This window comes from Lynx rufus, unplaced genomic scaffold, assembly GCF_022079265.1.
Source record: "Lynx rufus isolate CCGP_SWC_20201006 ecotype Redwood Valley unplaced genomic scaffold, mLynRuf1.p SCAF_1, whole genome shotgun sequence".
NCBI lineage: Eukaryota > Metazoa > Chordata > Mammalia > Carnivora > Felidae > Lynx > Lynx rufus.
In genome coordinates this window covers 75773247-75787140 of record NW_025814823.1, presented here as the reverse complement: position 1 = coordinate 75787140, position 13894 = coordinate 75773247, and positions in this window count along the sequence as shown.

Genomic DNA, 13894 nt, shown 5'->3' with positions numbered 1-13894 from the left:
TAATGGGGGCCAGTGAGAATGACACTGTTGGAGTACAAAACGTCAACCAGCCATAAATCCCCTGAATAATTTCACCAGGATGTACTATTAAGCCGTTGAATTTGTGGAAATGACTGCCCTGTTACAGGAATCTGAGGCTTAATTCAATGTTTTTGATTCAAAACTCTGTTGTCATATAACCCGTATTTTGTGTTGTATTTAATATCTTCATGTGGTGAATATATCTCCATATTTGATTTGTGAAGTCCTCATAATCTGTGAAATTTGCTGTGTAGCTGGTCTTACATGGGAGTCAGGGTATAATCCTGTGACAATACTATGGTCCAATTATTTAGGAAAAAAAATTGAAATTGGATTGTTTTACCATTGCTTTTTTACCAGAGAATATGTATTCATTATCATGGCTTCAGCTGTTTGTCTGCAATTGGATTTACTTTATTAAAAAAAAAAAAAGTTAAACACTCTTTATTTTTTCTTGTTTTCCTCCCGTAAATTGTAGAGGAAACTTTTCCTGTTAAAGTGAGAAAACGTCTCTCCTTAAAAAATAGACCGCGAATGAAATCAATTGTTTTAAAGAAGCAAAAGTTAAGAAACAAAAAAAGAAAGAAGGAAGGAAAGAAGGAAAGAAAGAAAGAAAGAAAGAGAAAAAAAAAGAAAGAGAAAGAAAGAAAGAAAGAAAGAAAGAAAGAAAGAAAGAAAGAAATTGGATTCACAAAATGTCTCCTAACTTTGTAAATAAAATTTGTAAGTCTTGGAGAAAAAATGTAAACGTGCCCAGAAAGCAGCTGCCATCACAGAAGATGGAATGACTTAGGATCTAATGAGGGAAGGTTCCCAGGACTGCTGAGAAAGGAGTATGATGGGAGCGGCATGAAAGGTGGCTGGAGTTCACACGGGGATGGACTGATTTTTAAAGGACACACTTTCCTGCAATAGCACTCCATAGGTATATGAAGAAGGAAGCCCACTTTTTAACAAAACTGCAGAAACACTTAATAAACAAAACGGCTTCCAAAGAACTGGATGTGGTCAATGAAACATACAAGCAGAATTATAATTCATCTGAGGTGCTTCCTACCTAGAAAATCACCTTCCCATTGACTTCTATGGGCGAGGACGGGTAAATGACAAGAGGACTTGAAAGCAAGTATTTGCCAGAGTTCCTCATTTGAATGAGCTGAAGGCAGGGAATTTTATCCCTACAGGTGTCCACTCCTGGCAAGCGGGGCAACAGGGGCATGGGTTTTCATAGTTTCTTCTCCACTCCACTCCTCTTCTCCTCTATCCCGTGCTTTTGCATGCATTTCCGTAAGCAATACTGGATCTCCTGAACGCGGGCATTCAGTTCTTTTTTCCCTAAGTCTGTATCCATACTGCTCCCAGCTCTTTCAACTGAAAGGCCACATTGTTACAACCAGCATGGCTGCTGCCACTCTTCTGCAAGAAATGATCCCAGTGTTTTTCGTTCGGAGGATCGGCTTCTGCTTTGTCTGCTATGTTGCATTTCTGTTTTCTCAATATTGACCTGTGTGAGCCTGCACAGCTGACCTCATCAGTCTGACCCCCTTGGCTTCGGGCTGGGCCAGAAACTGTTCAACAGCTGGCTCTCTAGAAAAAATAAGATGTATGTGTGTGCATGGGCGTGTGTGAGTTTGTATTATATTGTATTGACGTCAAAATGTATGGCAAGTAATTGGCAATTAATAACAAAATATACGGTGCGTACAATACCTTCACTGTAAATTCCAGCCAGCCAGTTGATTTTAGGTTTGCCAAAGGCTTGTGTCTTGTGTTCACGGCCAACCTACCCCTGTACTTCAGTGGTGATTTGACAAGATTCTGTGTGATTTACAAAGGGATAAGGGGTATAACACACCTTGATGGTACTCTACCATATTTAATTTTTCCTTCAATTTCTTGAGCCTGGGCGGTCCACAACCCCAGACGTGAAGTCTCAAGTTGCAGCATTTGCCAATTTCTGTTGAATAACTACTCCCATCATGGCCAACCTGATGCTGCCGATGTGGTATCATCGGACACAAAGCTGGGAGGCAATATTCAGTAAATATACCCCATTCCTACCACAGAAATATTATGAATACATAACTCCAATAGCGTGGCTAATAGACAAATGTGGTATAATAATTAGGAAATAATGACTTTTGGATATTCACCCTTGTTTGGGCATAATTAGTTTATCTGTACGTTCATTTACAATATAATTTCTTCCCATTTGATTTTTTCCCATCATGATAAAAATACTCTTTATTTATTTATTTTTTTAACATTCACTTATTTTTGAGACAGGGAGAGACAGAGCATGAACAGGGGAGGGGCAGAGAGAGAGGGAGACACAGAATCCTAAACAGGCTCCAGGCTCTGAGCTGTCAGCACAGAGCCCGACGCAGGGCTCGAACTCACGGATCGCGAGATCATGACCTGAGCCGAAGTCGGCCGCTTAACCGACTGAGCCACCCAGGCGCCCCAATAAATATACTCTTTAAACTTCATTCCCTTTTCCCCCCATCTCCCACCCCCTCCGTCTGATAACAGTTAGTTTGTTCTCTGTAGTTAAGAGTCTATTTCTTGGTGTCTCTCTTTTTTTTCCCCTTTGTTTGTTTGGTTGGTTTCTGAAGTTCCACATATGAGTGAAATCATATGGTCTTTGCCTTTCTCTGACTGACTTATTGCACTTAGCATTATACTCTCTAGCTCTATTTATGTTGCTGCAAATGGCAAGATTTCATTCTTTATACGGCTGAGTGATATTCCATTAGATAGATAGATAGATAGATAGATATAAATACATAGACACAGACCAATTCTTCTTCACCCATTCATCTATCAATGGACATGGGGCTGCGTCCATGGTAAATAATGCTGCATTAAACACAAGGATGCATGCATCCCTTTGAATTAGGGTTTTCATTTTTGTATTTTGGGGGTAGATGCCCAATAGTGTGATTCCTGGGTCATAGGGTAGTTCTATTTTTAATTTTTTGAGGAACCTCCAAACTGTTTTCCACAGGGGCTGCACCAGTTTGCATTCCCACCAAAAGTGCAAGAGGGCTCCCCTTTCTCCATCCTCGCCAATACTCGCTCTTTCCTGTGTTGTTGATTTTAGCCGTTCCAACGGGTGTGAGGTGACATCTCATTGTAGTTGATTTGCATTTCCCTGAGGATGAGGGATGTTGAGCATCTTTTCATGTGTCTGTTGGCCGTCTGCCCATTTGTTAATTGGATTATTTGTTTTTTGGGTTGAATCAGTTCTTTATGTAGTTTGGATACTAAACCCTTTTTCAGATATGTCATTTGCAAATATCTTCCCCCATTCCATAGGTTGCCTTTTAGTTTTGTTGATTGTTACTTTCACTGTGTAGAAAGTTTTTATTTTGATGTAATCCCAGTAGTTTAGTTTTGCTTTAAGTTCCCCTTGCCTCAGGAGACATATTTAGAAAAATGCGATCCTAAAATTTGTATGGGGCTATAAACGATCTCAAATAGCCAAACCAGGCTTGAAAGTTATATTATAAAGAGGAGAGATCATGACCTGAGCCAAAGTTGGATGCTTAACCAACTGAGCAACCCAGGTGCCCCTCGATACTGATTACTTTTTTAATGTTTATTTATTTTTTAAAGAGAGACAGAGAGAGTGGGGAAAGTCAGAGAGAGAGAGAGCGGGAGAGAGAGAGAGAATCCCAAGCAGATCCCTTGCTCTCAGCGCAGAGCCCAACTTGGGGCTCGATTTCATGAACCATGAGATTATGACCTGAGTCGAGATCAAGAGTCCGACGCTTAACAGACTGAGCTACCCAAGTACCCCTCGAGACTATTTTTCAGGTTCAATTTCCTCATCTGTGAAATGCAGAAAATGATAGCAAGCTTTAGGATTTTAGCTAGAATTCATGTAAGTCTGAAACATGCTCATAGAAGAAAGATGCTCCATAAAGATAAGATGCGCACCTGTTTGTCCCTTTGCTCAAATGGAACAGCGTTCTCTTCAGACAGGAAGAGCAGGTCCAACACGCCTGAGAGGAACCTTGACAGCCAGCTAACACCTTCTGTTTTCAGCTACTAACTAAAGTAATGAGCCTATTTACTCACTATGCTCCCAGTATATTGGTGCCGTTTCCCCTTTTTGCCCCCACATTTCAAGTTTCAACATGTCTTCTGCATGTGAAGCCGGCTTTGTGCTGGGTCTTGATGCGACCTATTTCCCAGCCACTGTGCCTGTCTCCCTAACTTCCACGACACCGCACTTTTCCAGTCACTCCTCCCTGATCCGATCCTTCCCCCATTTCCCTGTTGCTTTTATTCCTAGGCAACCTCTCAAAACGTGCCCTTCTGGCACTTGCACCACTGAGACCGGGGCAGCGCTGGCCGAGGAAGGAGACAGAGCAAAGCTCTGGAGGACAGGTCAGAAGAATGAAGGTCTGGTTCTGATCTGACAGCGCTGACTGTGTGACTTCAGAGAAATCAATACACGGCTCCAAGCCATCGTTTCCTCAGTGGAAAATGAGGCACAAGATTTCTCTAGGGTCCTACCAGATCTAATGGTTCACGAGTCCATGATTCTCAATTTACTGTTGCTCTCAGAAAGTGCAGTAAACTGGAAGCCTTGCCTCTCGCAGCCTGTTGCTTAAGCAACCCTTAATCGGTAGAAGCAATTTCAGTTGTGCGTCTCATTGTTGTGCACAAACTCATGGGCTGCAGAAGCAGGTTGGGAGAAACAACGCCTTAGAATTTGAGGAAGAAAATACGCAGCGTTTTTTTTTTTTTCTACCCTTAAGAGAGAAATGTATGCTTTCTCTATAAAATAAACGTCTACTTTCCCAAAGCAGCGAAAAGCAATCCCCTGGCTGATAAAAACAAATCAGAAAACATAGGAAGATGTATTAGAACATCCTCAACCAGGAAGTTGCGACCGCGTATGGAAGTTAGGCTGGCGTTTGTTGAAAACATGGTCCTACTGGGGAGGAATTAGGCAGAATACTGAAATTACAATGATAATAAATTAACAGTAACATAGCACTAAATATAAAAATAAATTGATTTTTACAAAGAAAGTTTTACATTCTCCTGAAACCTACAAGAAAAACAGGGGAGGTGAACCAGTGAGCTGTGAACACTGGCCACCATGTCCCTGATAGGTAGTTCGGTGGGTCGCCTATTTTTCTCTCTCTATTCTTTGTTCCCTGGGTGAGAAGTTACAGTCCAAAAGCTTCAAGTACAATAGCAGGCTGATGATTCACACATATGGCCTTTGGTTCCAAAATCTACATAGAATACACATTTTACATGCACATATATAATACTATTGCTTCTGTGTATATATGTATATGTGTATGTAGATAAACGTGTGTGTGTGTGTGTGTGTGTGTGTGTGTGTGTGTGCATATATATAAAATTCACATCAACATTCAAGATTCCTGCCTTTGGATGTCCCTTATATTTTGCCTAAATTAGACTCTCCCAAATCTTCATTTCCTCTGATATCCCCTGTGTTCCTGCCGGTGACCCCACGCATCTAGTCTCCAAAGGTGGAAACGTAAACATTATTCTTGGCCCCTTTCTCGCACTCACCCCCCATATTTTATCAGCCAGTAACTTGAATTGATCTTTCAAAAAGACGTCCGGTTTTCTCCATCCCCTTTCTCATTCCTCTGGTCTTATGTTACCAACAAACATGGCAATGGATTGCTGGCATGATTACCTGGTTTAGGCCTGATTCCACCGTCCATCCCTTGACTGGAGCCAGAGAAATGATCCCATCAAGCCCTCTTACAATTTCCTATTAACTGCGACAAATACAGACTTACTTCTCTGGTGGGTATGGGCTCTTAGGATTCAGGTACCAAATTTCCACCTGCTGTTCAATGCCCTGGGAATATGAATTAATTTCAGTTCCTCAATGAAGGTCCTGTCTGCTTTGAAGAGTTTGTAGGAGCCCTTCTCCCTCATACTCTTCTCCTGTGATTTATAACTTGATTTTTGACTCAGCATCTATTAATGTTTCCACAAAACTTCTCTGACCACCCTGAAGAGGAGTTGTACATCCTGATTGCACTCATTTCTCTGGGTTGCACCTGCCCGTTTAATTACACCTCTCAATCTGGTAAAATCCGTAAGAGCAGCTGTCCTCATATCTTGTCCATGGTTGTATCTTCTATAACTTCAGCAGATTTAGAAAATAAATATACACACTGTCCCCTTAAAGTTGAAGGTCAGATAAAGGGCAGTGTTTTGTGTGTTCCAATATTTAGAACGTACATTAGCAATACATTTGTTATCTGTAATTCAAGTTTAAAGGGACATCCTGTATTTTATTAGACCGCCTTTATCTCCAGATCTTGAAAAATGTCTACCACATGCTAGTTGTTCGGTAAATATTCAGTGGCACAAAATGACAACGAATTATTATAAGATTTTATCCTGTTTCTTCAAAAATATCATAATACAATTTAATATATTCCTTTTTGGAGAGTTTGTAGTGAGTATTCTTTGCTTTATTTGACAGTAAAGTCATTTTAAGACAGCTCATATTATGGGTTTAATTGTGTGTATGTCACTTAGTTGTGCTTTTAACAATGGAAAATGTGCTTGCATATAAGCCATTTCTAGACAATTCGGAGAATATACCCTGTGTATTTTGTTTTGTTTGTTTTGTTTTTGCTCATAAGTTAGAGACGGAGCCTGTCTAAACTTGCTGAGGGAAGCTTTCATTAGGTTTTCATTTCACACATCCATTCCGTGAACATTTTCCTCCACAGCACAGCTTCGGTCAGAAGTGCTCTCACTACTTACAAAGGAGAGAACAGGAGCCATCTGGTCCTGACCTGGAGGCAGGCTCTGGGGACCACAACATCATTTCCTACCTTTCCACTCTGTCACTTTGATGCATGAATCCTAAAATCCCATAAAGACATGCCTTGATTTTCCCTGAATTATTGTAAGAGGAAATAAAGACAGTTTCTTTCCCTTTCATGGCCCTAATATTTACTTGAGTTTGTTGTGTTACAATTTGAACGCCACCGCCTAGAGGCTGACTTAAGAAAAATCAAAATCAAAATACTAAATACATCAAGTGACCTTCATCCACAATGTGAGCAAAACGACTGAAAGAAATTGATGACTGGACACTTCATGTATATTGTGCCTACGGATTGCATCTTTCCAAGCTTGCACAACTTACGTTGGTCGGCTTTATTTGTTTCCATCTGAGATGCGCAGTAATGTTGCTATGAAAGTGGATGATTAAATTCCTATGAGGTACCAAAGGTAATGGATTAAGAAACTCCAAAGCTCTGTCTCTCCATAAAAGCAATGAAAGGACTGGGCGCGGGGGGGGGGGGGAGACGTGAGAATAAACTTTTTCAGAACGCTGGAAATTATCCAAAAGCTTGCAGCAACCAGGGAGAATTCACGCAAGAAAAGTATCCGCGTCTTGGCAAGAACGGAGAGCTATGTGTCATTTTTACCTTACCCTACTCCCAAGTCCCAGTTCCCAGCTCAGTAGTAGCCTTGAAAATGACAGTCCAGATTCCTTTACAGGTATAGGAAGGAGCAGAACTGACCTCAGTTGCAAAGAATTCTACGTATTTATAGTCATTTATTTTATTCCCATGTATTCTTTGTGTGTTGCCTGCTGGTGGCTGGATCTAGACGTTTGGCTCGAAAGGTTTCTTTGTCTTCACTTCACCTACCTCAGAACTTACCAGGGGCTGAAGCTGTTACCTGTGAGCATCTGTCCAAAACACACCCAGGAAACTGTTTTAGCCACTGCTGCCTGAAGCAACGGATCAGACCTGGAACAATCCAAAGACGAAACAAGAAGCTTGTGAAGGAAGGTTGGGGAATGAGAGCTTAGGAGAACAGGGCTTTGAAAAGCTCCCGTACGTCTCTTGACTCAAGAAGGTCACACACGTGTACACATGCTCAAGAAGGACCTGAGAAGGCCTTGAACGCTAACCTCTGATCGACACTGAAGTTCTGTACCAGGAAGTAATGAAGGCTAAGACAGAGTGGTTAGCTCCCTGGGTGAGTGTCAAAGGTGTGCCCCGACCTTCACACGGAGTCCCTTTGCAAAGACTGTGAGGTTTTTTTTTTATTTTATTTTTAAAAAAATTTTTTTTCAACGTTTATTTATTTTTTTGGGGGGGGACAGAGAGAGACAGAGCATGAATGGGGGAGGGGCAGAGAGAGAGGGAGACACAGAATCGGAAGCAGGCTCCAGGCTCTGAGCCATCAGCCCAGAGCCCGACGTGGGGCTCGAACTCACGGACCGCGAGATCGTGACCTGGCTGAAGTCGGACGCTTAACCGACTGCGCCACCCAGGCGCCCCTACAAAGACTGTGAGGTTTTTTGACATTTCCCAAGTCGTTCCACACGTCCAGTATTACTGTGACTTCACGAGAAAAGGAATCCACGACCAATGCTTGTTGTTAATATACACACAAAAATCTGCACCAAAGTACTAGTAAACCAAATCCGGGAGGAAGAGATATTTTAAAAGGACTGCATATAGGGGGATCTCGGTGGCTCAGTCAATTAAGCATTGGACTTCGGCTCGGGTCATGATCTCATGGTTCATGAGTTCGAGCTCCGTGGTGGGCTCTGTGCTGACGCCTCAGAGCCTGGAGCCCGTTTTGGATTCTGTGTCTCCCTCTCTCTCTGTCCCTTCCCTGCCCCATGCTTTGTCTCTCTCTCCTTCAAAAATAAGTAAACATTAAAAAATTTTTAAAGAAACGATTGCATACATTAAAAAGGATTATTGGGGTGCCTGGGTGGCTCAGCTGGTCAAGCGTCCAACTCTTGATTTCGGCTCAGGTCATGATCTCATGGTTCTTGAGTTCGAGTCCCACGTCGGGCTCTGTGCTGTCAGCTGTCAGCACAGAGCCCGCTTGGGATTCTGTCTCCCTCTCTCTCTGTCCCTCCACTGCTTGCTTTCTCTCTAAAAATAAATAAAAATAAACTTCAAAAAGAGGATTATGCATCATGACCAAGTAAAATTTATCCCAGAAATGAATATTGGCTTGACATATAAACATTGATTAACACAATACGCCATATAACTGAATGGAGAAAACAAAATACTTGGTCATCTCAGTTGAGGCAGAAAAATCATTTGACTGGATAAAAGGACTCCAGGAATAGAAACTAAGGCTAGAACCAGGAATAGAAAGGAACCCCCTCAGCTTGATCAAAGGCATGTATGAAAACTGAGCTTTACTCAACTAACTTAACTTAACGTAATACTTAATGCTGTAAAAACAAAGCTTTCCTGCTAATAGTACCAACAGGACAAGGATATCTTTTCTCACCACCACTATGCAATGTTGGACTGAAAATCTCAGCCTGGTCAATCAGGGAAGAGAAAGAAATAAAAAGCATCCAGATCAGAAAGAAAGAATTCAAAGTATCTCTATTTGCAGGTGAAGTGATTTCAAGTATAGAAAGCTCTGAAGTTATAATATTAACATAAAAACAATCAAATAATCAAGAATAAATGCAAGACATACATTGAAAACTACAAAACTTTGTTGAAAGAAATTGAAAATATAAGTAAGTGGAAAGCCACACTCTACTCCTAGATCAGAAGACCTCATACTGTACTGATGACACCAATCCATAAATTGTTCTACAAATTCCTTATAATCCCTATCAAAATCCCAACTGCCTTTTCTGCAGAAATTCACAAACTAATCCTAAAACCCCATATGGAAATGCAAAAGACAATGAATCATCAAAAGAAACATTGAAAAAGAAGAAAATCACCCTTTCAGATTTCAAAACTACCTGGAAAGCAATAGTAATCAAATGATGTGTTTAGTGGCGTAAACATAGGCATACAGATCAATGGATTCGGATTCAGACTATGCAAATTAACTCACATTATGGTCACCTGATTTCAACATTGACTCCAAGACTACTCAATAAGATAAGAATAGTTTTTTCATTGGGATGCCTGGGTGGCTCAGTTGGTTAAGTGTTTGACTTTGGCTCAGGTCGTGATCTCACAGTTCATGAATTTGAGCCCCGCGTTGGGCTCCACGCTGACAGTGTGGAGCCTGCTTAATATTCTCAGTATTTCTCTCTCTCTCTCTCTCTCTCTCTCTCTCTGCCCCTCCCCCACTCGCACTTTCTCTCTCTCTCAAAATAAATAAACTTAAAAAAAAAGAACAGCTTTTTCCATGAAATTGTGCTGTTTCAGACTCTACACAAAAATTAACTCAAAATGGATCAAAGATCTAAACATAAGAGCTAAGTTGAGCAGTGTCTCAGAAGTTTAAACATACAGTGACTACAAGCCCCGGCAATTCCGCTCCTGGTCTGCACGAAGAGTGTGGAACATGCATTTTCCCACAAAACTTGGACATTAATGTTCATAACAGCATTGTTTTTAACAGATATGCAAAAACAACCCAAATGGCCAACAACTGAGGAATGGGCATCCAAAATGTGGCATATCCACACTGTGGGGAAACGTGGGGTGTGCCACTTCTCATCCCTTGCGTGGCGTCAGAAAAGTGGCCTTGGACCCAGATGGTTTCCTTAATGGGAGACAAAGAGCACTCACAGCTGCCATTGGCCACCCCCACTGTCGTATACGTTCCCTGCAGGGAAGGAGTAGGGTCCTTTACCTACAGCGTAAGAGGTACTTAGAGAATATCCCTGTGTGTCAGCTACAGGACAAATCCCACTGGCCATGGGGACTTGTCACTATTGGAGCTGACCTTGCTCTGTGTCTTCTCTGTGTGAGGAAGCATTTTTCCATCCAGTGCCTGCGTGAGTTGTAGCTTTCTTGGTGACTCCAGCATCTGCATCCCATGGATTATTTTGTCATCCTGGGATTACTGCTTCCGGTAGGGAGCATTGTTAGGCTTCTTGCTAGTGTCCATGAGGTAGGGCTTCTCCCCCATTGGGAGTAACATGTGTCACTTGCTCAGTAGCTTGGTGTAGCGAGCAAGGTCGCCAACAAGGCACATCGGGACATGGTGGAGGCACAAGGGTTCATCAATCCAGCCACTGCAAGATGGAGTTGGCTCCCCAGAGGGTGACAAGCTGACTGAGGTGCTGACCTCCCTCTGATCACACAAGAATAGGTAAGGTAGAGATAATCTCTGTGTCAGCTGGAATGAGCTGGTGCCATGGATGAGGGTGGAGATGTGAGAGGGATTTCTAGAAAGGGTAAGGAAAAGGAAAATATTCTCTGGCTCTTGGCCATCTTCATGCTGCCTGAAAGCTCCAACAGTGTCCTAGAGGCTGGAGGACACAACTCAGGCAATTCAGGGGCCTCCATGCAGAGAGCTCCTTCCAGTCAGGTTGCTTGGGAGCCTCAACTAAGACATGTTTTCACCTAGTGCAAAGCCACTGATGGCATTATTGAAAAGGTAACTTTTCATTATTGAAATGATGTCCTTCGCTGAGAGTGAAGTATCAAAACTGAACAGATAGGAACAGAAGCCAGAGGAGTCCGCTGTGAGTTCACTGGTGTACTTGTTCAGTGAAGGGGCACCTTAGATCAAAAGGTCGGAGGCCCAGTGGACAGTCTGGGGGAGCCACAGGGCACTCCCTTGGTCACAGCCATTGACCCCCTGCTGCTGTACTTTTTGGCCCACGTTGAACAAGACAACTAAAAGGACAGAGACAGAGATAAATTCATACCACTCTTGATCGGGTTGCAACAAGCATGAGAGCTCTATTCCCAACTGAGGAGGACTTGCCTATGAGTGATATCCCCTGGAAAACCATTCATGAGGCCATAAGTTCTCTTCAGGTAAAGTCATGGACAGCTGGCTCTATGACCCAGCCCCTGGGGATACAGATGATACATTCATGTGACAGACAGCCCTGGAGGTATGTAACCAGCAGGGTCTCCTTGAAGAAAGATCCCACTTTCCCTATTCATGTGCCCTGGAATGACCATGGGGGGAGGGGTCAAGAGGCTCCACTGAATGATATCACTTTGTAGTGGAAATGGGAAGATGGCCTCAGGCTTCATCCCCCGGGAAGGCATGAATAGATGGAAGCCTGGAAATGGGGAGCTGCATCCGAAGGACCGGAAAGAGAACTTGAAGAACGATGGAGTGAAAAGAAAGGATGGGTCAGAGCCAATGCACAGAGGAATGTAGCCCTGGCCATTGAAATGGAATACACAACGCAGAAGTTGATGGGGTTCCCAGAGAAGATCTCTGACAACATCGTAAAGTCAAAGTCACAAACGAACAAGAGGAGGAAGACTGATGGCACTGGAAAGATGTCTCCAGTCCTTCCGAGCAGCCCTCAGTTCCCTGACCACACCTGACAAGGGGCCAAGGCTGCCCTGCAGAAAGAGTGGTGAAGGGGGGAACCGGGTGGTGAACTGGTGGCCCTGTACTCCTATGATTATAGGAAAAACTGGGAATTCAGACTCTGATGGGGCTGTTGGACACTGGTGACCAAGTGAAAATAAACCCAGACCTCCACAGGGAAAGCTGGTGGCATTGTGTGATCTTAGGACAAATGTGAGGACCCATGGTGGACAAGTCTGCACATGCTTGTGGGTGGGGCCCTCTAGGCCATTGGTGGCATTGGTGATGGTGGTTCTCACAGCTGAGGGTGTTACAGGTAGTGATGTTTCAGCTGTTTGCAGGACAAACTTCACCACAGCCTAAGGGGTGTGTGCCCCCTCACCGCAACGTTTTAGAGCCATACCCTGGGGTGCAACACTCTCACTCACCACCTGAATCGCCCACAACCTGGTAAATGACTCAACGAAAGCAGCATTTCCCACCAGCTGGTGGACAATATCTACTTTGTTAATTCAGGACTTGCAGCAGACCGGAAGGCTGTCACATCGTCATAGTGAACCACCCAGCATCTGGCTCGCTGACCATGGACAACCACTGATTGAATGATGAGATACCGCCATTGGCCACTGAGGCACCTGGCATCATCGCCATCACCAAAGCAGTAGAGGCCTACACAGGAGACTGGCGCACTGTTATTGATCTAGTTAATGTCTTTTTCTCGATCTCTTTGCCAAACAAAGGTGAAGAAGACCAACTTGCGTTCCCATGGAACGGCCTGGGAGATCGTTGTGCTGAGCTTCTGCAGAGATAACTTAACTCCCCCCGCAATATGCCGCGATCTACAACAAGCACACTTATCTCCAGAAGTACTCGTCATCCACTATGTCGATGACATTCTCATTGCTAGCCTGATTAAGGAACAAAGTGACCAGGTACCGTACAAGGGCATTGAACTATGACATTAGCTGCCTCAACCCTGCAGAGATCCCGGGACCTGCTCGGCAAGTACAGTTAGTTGCTGGGGACCACCGGGACTGGTAGTCAGAGGACTACTGCTAATAAAGTTAAACAGAGCTTTCACTGTCCACAGCAGCCTCTGCCAACAAGATAGAGACTCATAGCCAGGAAGACTGTTGGACTATTGGAGACAACATATACCACCTGTAGGTATTATTTGGCCCCTTTAATCCAGTTTACCTACAGTCATCAGGGCCAATCACCTTTGAATTGCACCCCATTCAACAACAGCAGGTGTTAGAGGCCTTAAAAAGTGCGATGGCACAGCCTTCCCATTGGGGTTAATGAAGGCTGCAAGTATTGTTGGAATTACAGGTCTCAGTGACCCCTATGCAAGTGGTTTGGAGCCTGTGCTCCAAAGGGCTGTAACCAGGGTGAGTGCACCTCTTGATTGTGGACATGTAAATTACCTGAGGTGGCCGCCAGATACACCCACTTCCAATAGCAGCTCTGCACCTGGTATCGGGCCCTATTGGAAAGAGCGCACAGGACCGCTGATGCACCATAAGTGACCCTAGGACCTGAGCTGTCCGTCCTCACGTGAATTCTCACTAATCCTACTGAGAAGAGAGAGCAGGCTCTGCAA